A 6416-nucleotide genomic window follows, 5' to 3' on the forward strand; every position below is an offset into this window, starting at 1 on the left:
CGTTCGCTTTGGTTCCTTAATTCTTCCAGAATTCTGTCCCCAGGTTACTGACCAAAGGAGTGAGTGAGGGCTGAAATCCAGCTTGAATTTAATTCCTAAAGACTGCCCTGGGGTCAGGTGGGGTCAGCCTGGAAGCAGTGTCACTTTTTCCCATTTGTTCACCCATAAGAGGCTTCTTTTAGAAATTGACACAAAGATGTTCAATGTACTAGCTGGTTCTCTGGTGGCTACATGGGCCCACCTTACTCCTTTCTTCTGAAAACCACATGGATTTAGATGACATTCAAGAAGTTGAAGAACAGAAAAGCATCCTAGGAGTCCCTCCAAACAGCAGAGAAGACGGTTGGAGCACTTGCATGGATTGAAATAAAGACAACTGGTATTACAAGAAGACAAATATGGGTAACCCAGGCAGAGCCATATCTGCTAAATAAATATAATCCCAAATGGAAGAAAACATCTCACTTCCTACCAAGACTAAGGAAATGAGGATGTGGCCAAAGGGGAAATTTGGGTTTCTTTAGAGCTTCTATTGCTCTCTAGCAGCCCCTTGTGGTACTTGAAACAATCTACAGAACAGTGCCTCTATTCCAGGCCCCTCTCTCAGCTCTTGACCTTGAATGCACTAGAATCCTCGTCCTAGGCACAAGAATCTTATAGACCTTGCAAGAAAAAGTTAGCGGTAACCAAAATAAAAGTAGCAGTGAGTCTATTTCCTACACACCAGTGAAACTCAATTCTGTAAGAGAACCAGTTCAGTTAATAATCTCTCTCCCCATCTTCATCTCTAGCTCTCTAGCTCTTTTGCTATCTTTATCTCTTCATTCTCCACATATTTAATAAGCTCCTACCATGTACCAACCCTATGACAGTAGCTTAGGTAAATAGATGCATACAACAATATCACTCTTTTGTAGGGCAGAGAGCTAGCAGATAGGCGAGGGTCAAATCATGAAAGACTCTATATTCTGCTGAGAAATTTGAAGGAGATAGGGAGGCATGCAGTATTGTAGCAAAGATGTGATGTCGTCAAATCTGTCATTTACCAATGCTCATTCTGGAAACAGGGTGAAGCTGGGTTGGGCATGGATATAGGGGAGAATGACAAATTAGGAGAGAGCAAAGTCAAGAGAGCCTGACCCAAGACAAATGTAGTAGACATAAAGAAAGAAGAGGACACACTGAAGAGATACTTAGGAGCAGAACCAAAGGGCTTAGCAGATGGCTCAGCTTTCTAACTAAAGCAACCAAGCGGCTGATATTGCCAGTACCTCATGTTACAAATGTAGGAGGTTTGGAGAAGAGTAGGGGGTGTAGAGATTGCAAGAGGGAGAATTTGATGAGGACCTTATTTTTTTTATTATTGTGTTATTCACCATACAGTACATCATTAGTTTTTGATGTAGTGATCCATGATTCATTGTTTGTGTATAACACCCAGTGCTCCATGCAGAACGCGCCCTCCTCAATACCCATCACTAGGCTAACCCATCCTCTCACGCCCCTCCCCTCTAGAACCCTCAGTTTGCTTTTCAGAGTCCATCGTCTTTCATGGTTTGATGAGGACTTTAAATGGTTTCCATGAGAAGACCTTTGCATCTGGAGTCAAGCTCCTGCCCTGATGCCATGTGGTTCTAACTGTATTTTCTTAGACCATGTTCGTCTATTTGACAGTCATTAATCACAGGGCCCAACTAACGACTAAAGTTGTCTATATCTTCCCTGCAATCCAAATTTCATAGGTACACAAAAATCACATTACAAACCCTCCAACCAGTCCCAAGTCCATACCCCCAGCCCCTCCTTTATCCAACTCACACACACCATGTCGATTTCCCCCATGTTAAAACAATTCAAACAACCAGGGACAGCCCTTAAGCCCCAAAGCCTCCTGGAATTATTTAAACTAGTGAGTCCTATGACATCTACCCTGCCCTGCCTTGCCTTTCTGGTAGAAATCCCAGTAAGGCTATATCTATTCTACCTATATTTTCTCCTTTTCGTCTGCCTCCTGACTGACTCTGGTGCTTCCCATGTGGCCCTGCACAGTGGGGTGTGTGCCCCCCTCCTCTTGGGAAATGTAAGGAATAAGAATCTTCTTTCAATGCCATTGATCTCTCCATGTCATCACTCAATCCCCTTTATATTTATAAATTAAGAGGAAAAATAATCACACCTCTTCCTCTGTAATTCTAGACATGCTACTTTCTTTGAACTTTCTTTCATTTATCTAAAACATAGGAATAATAATAATGAGTTACTTCGTATGGTCGTCATGAGACTTACTTCAAATATGTGACAACAGTCTTTGCACATTATGAACATGTTCATTATGTAATTAGCCCTCAAAAAACTCATCTGCTAGTGCCTTTTCCCAGTAAAATCAGCTTCTGACTCTTTTTTCCCTAACAATATAGTCAACAAATCATCTTCATGACGCATCATCCCTGTCCAAGTGAAGAGTATCTTATCAGAACCAGGTAAAGTCAAGCAACAGATACAGATCTACAAGGAGCTGAATTGTTTGGACTTACCAAATGTAGTATCACATACAAAACTCTGCTTAATTTAAAGAGGGAAAATCAGTAAAAAGTGCTCCCCTGGTATATAAAAGGATGGCTGGATTTATGATCATTCTAGTTAGACCTTTTCAGGAGTCCAACTAAACAGAACTTGGCCATTAAGACTTCGTTAAATGCAATTGCTAGTTTATAAAAACTTCCCACCAGATTCTTAATTATTGTTGTTCTAAACACAATAAATGGAATAAATGACGTTTCAGGAAGGAAGGGAAGACAATCTGTGGGGGGAAAGGGAGTAAATAGAAAGAAATGGCCTTTTCGATAAGCAAAATGGCATTATCATTGTTCCAAGAAATAACAAAGTTTCCTTAGTTTCAAGATGCTAACAGGGAAGGGCTCGTCCAAGACTAGTCAGAGTATCACAATCAAGATGGCGACTCTATTTAAGGGAACACAGCATGAGGAAATTCTGGATTTCCTGGAGCATTTAATACTAATTCCACTTGGTTCAGAACGAGAACAGATCATAGCAGGACAATGACCAGGGTGAGGTAAGTGAGATGCCAAGGGTGCAAAGTTTAAGGAGGCACTTGAGATTTCTGACTGTGAGTGCCCCCTCATCCCCACCCTACAATAGAGCTACAAGGATAAAGAATTTCCTTTCTAGCATCATTAACATAGAGAAGTTCCATCAAGTGGCTAGCCCTCAGCTGTAGCGTAATCATAATGCAGACTATTGTGTGCTATACTCCACACTGAAGCATGGCTCTATGGATAGACTGGGTTCTTTGCCAAGTAGCCTCCATCAAAACCTAACGAGAGTCCTGAATTTGAAGAGGAATTGAGACTAAACAATGCTTGCTTCTTCATACCAGAAGTGGAACAAATTCTCAATCTTAGTGAGGTAAAAGGCAATGTTTCAGAGAAATTCACCTCAACTTCTACAAATACAAATGTGTGCTTCTTATGAAAGTATCCACCATCCAACACCACCCATGTACTTAATTCCAATAGTGCTCAGCATTTTGCCTGTTTTTCCCTCCCTTTTGCCTCACTCCAAGTTTGGACAGGTTGCCAGCAAAGCTCTGGGTTTTATTTAACCCATGCATATATGGTCAATTAATTTACAACAAAGGCAGCAAGAATATACAATGAAAAAAGGACAGTCTCTTCAACAAATGGTGCTGGGAAAATAGGACAGACATGGAAAAGAATAAACTGAACCACTATCTGACACCATACACAAAAAATGAACTCAAAATGGATTAAAAACTTGAATGTAAGACCCAAAACAAGAAAACATATGCAGTAAGGTCCTTGACGTAGGTCTTAGAGATTTTTTTTTTTATCTGACTTCAAAGGCAAGGGCAACAAAAGCAAAAATAAACAAGTGAGACTACAAACCAAAAACTTATGCACATCAACAGAAACCATCAACAAAATGAAAAAGAAACCTACCTAATGGGAGAAGTTATTTGCAAATCATAAATCTGGTAAGGAGTTAATATACAAAATATACAAAGAACTCATATAACTGGGATTGAGCCGCATGTCGGACTCCCTGCTCAGTGAGGAGTCTGCTTCTCCCTCTGCCTCTGCCCCCCACCCAACTCATGCTCTCTCTCTTTCAAATAAATAAATAAATAAAATATTTTTTTAAAAAAAACTCCTAATAAAGAAAAAAAAAGAAATATCATATGATCAAACAATTCCATTTCTGGATATCTACCCAAAGAAAACAGAACACTAACTCAAAAAGATCTATGTACCCTTAGATTCATTACAGCATTATTTATAATAGCTGAGATACAGAAACACCTAAGATGGATAAATAAAGATGTGGCATATATATATATATATATGGAATACTACTCAGCTATAAAATGAATGAAATCTTGCCATTTGTGACAGCATGGATGGACCTTGAAGGTATTATGCTAAGTGAAATAAGTCAGACAGAGAAAGACATATACCACATGATTTCACTTACACATGGAATCTAACAAACAAAATAAACAAACTCAGACTCACAGATACAGAGAATAGACTGGTGGTTACCAGAAGGAAGGGGAGTGGGGAGGGGGTAAAATGAGCGAAGGGGATATGAACTGAAATGAGCAAAGAAGTACAAACTTTCAGTTATAAAATAAGTAAGTTATGTGAATATAATGTATAGCACAGGGAATATAGTCAGTAATATTGTAGTAACTTTGTATGGTGACAGATAGTAACTAGACTTATTGAGGTGATCATTTTGCAGTGTATACGAAGACTGAATCACTGTTGTACACCTGAAACTAATACAACATTGTTTGTCAATTATACTTCAATTATTTTTTTAAAAATGGGGTTTTATTCAAAATAAGGAATATAATTCTTCCCATAAGTCTGAAAGGAATGTTATAATGATAAATGAAGGCATTCGACAGAAGATTTGATTTTGAGGGATTTAAGAGAAGCTCTGTTTAAACACTTTTCAGTACTTTGCAAATGTGTCCTACTAAATACCTTCCATACAGGGATGCCTGGGTGCCTCAACCGGTTAAGCACCTGCCTTCGGCTCAGGTCATGATCCTGGGGTCTGGGATCAAGTGCCGCATCGGGCTCCCTGCTCAGCAGGGAGTCCGCTTCTCCCTCTGCCTATCACTCCCCCTGCTTGTGTGCTCTCTCTCTCTCTGAAAAATAAATAAAATCTTAAAAAAAAAAAACTTCCCATACATTCACTATCATGATTGTTTTTCTTTTTTTCACTAGAGAAAAAAACAGCCATTATGTAATAGGTATTTTAGATTGATGCACATGGGCAGGAGCTTTGAGATCAACATTGAATTTGGCCTCCAAAATTGCCAGAGACTTAAGTGTTGCTTTCTCCATTATTCTTCTGCCCTGCAACAAATATTTACTAGGCACTTACTCTGAACCAGGCATTGTTCTAGGTACCAGGGATATATCAGTGAAGAAAACAGATCTAAATCCTGTAACCATATAGCTTACATTCTAGCAGAGGAGACAGAAAATAACAATGAATATATCAATAACTTATACAGTAAGTTAGATGCTCGTAAGTGGAGGAAAAAAGAAAAAAGTAGAGCAGGGTAGGTGGAAAAGGAAGTGCTGGAGGTAAGGGGCAGTGTGTGGGGATAAGGGGGTGGATGGTACCAATGTCAATATTAAATAGGAGGTCAGGTTTGGCCTCGTGGGAAAAGTGAAATTGAATAGACACATGAAAGAAATGAGGGAATTATCCAAGCATAGCTGGGGACGAGGATTCCAATTCAAAAGCTATAACATGAGTGTGTACTTGTGTTCCAGCAACAGCAATGAGGCCAATGAGGTTGGAAGGTAGTGAACAAAGGGAAGAAGAGGAGAAGAAGTTGGAGAACTGGCAGAGGCCAGACCTTGAAGGGCCTTGACACCTATTTTCAACACTTTATGTTTTACTCTGAGTAAAATGGAGAACCATTGCAGGGTTTTGAGCCAAGGGGGTAACTGTGATTTGACTTCATTTTAAAAGGATCACTCTGGCTGTGGTATTGAAAATAGTCTACTATGGGAGGGAAGAGAGCAAAGAAAGGTAGACGTAAGAGTAATCCAAGCAAAAGGTGATGGTGCCTTGGTCCATGTGGTAGCAGTGCAGGTAGTGAGAAGTGGCCAGATTCTGAATACATTTGGATAGGCTTCAGGTAGAACCAAAGTCTTGGCAGAATAATCGCAGAATGTGAGAAAAAGAGAGTTGTCAAGAATGACTCCAAGATAAAGAAGATGTGGTATATATATACAATGGAATATTATGCAGCCATCAAAAGGAATGAGATCTTGCCATTTGCAACGACGTGGATGGAACTGGAGGGTGTTATGCTGAGCGAAATAAGTCAATCAGAGAAAGACATGTAT

This window comes from Leptonychotes weddellii, chromosome 2 (genome assembly GCF_054177405.1).
Source record: "Leptonychotes weddellii isolate Sample4059 chromosome 2, ASM5417740v2, whole genome shotgun sequence".
Lineage (NCBI taxonomy): Eukaryota > Metazoa > Chordata > Mammalia > Carnivora > Phocidae > Leptonychotes > Leptonychotes weddellii.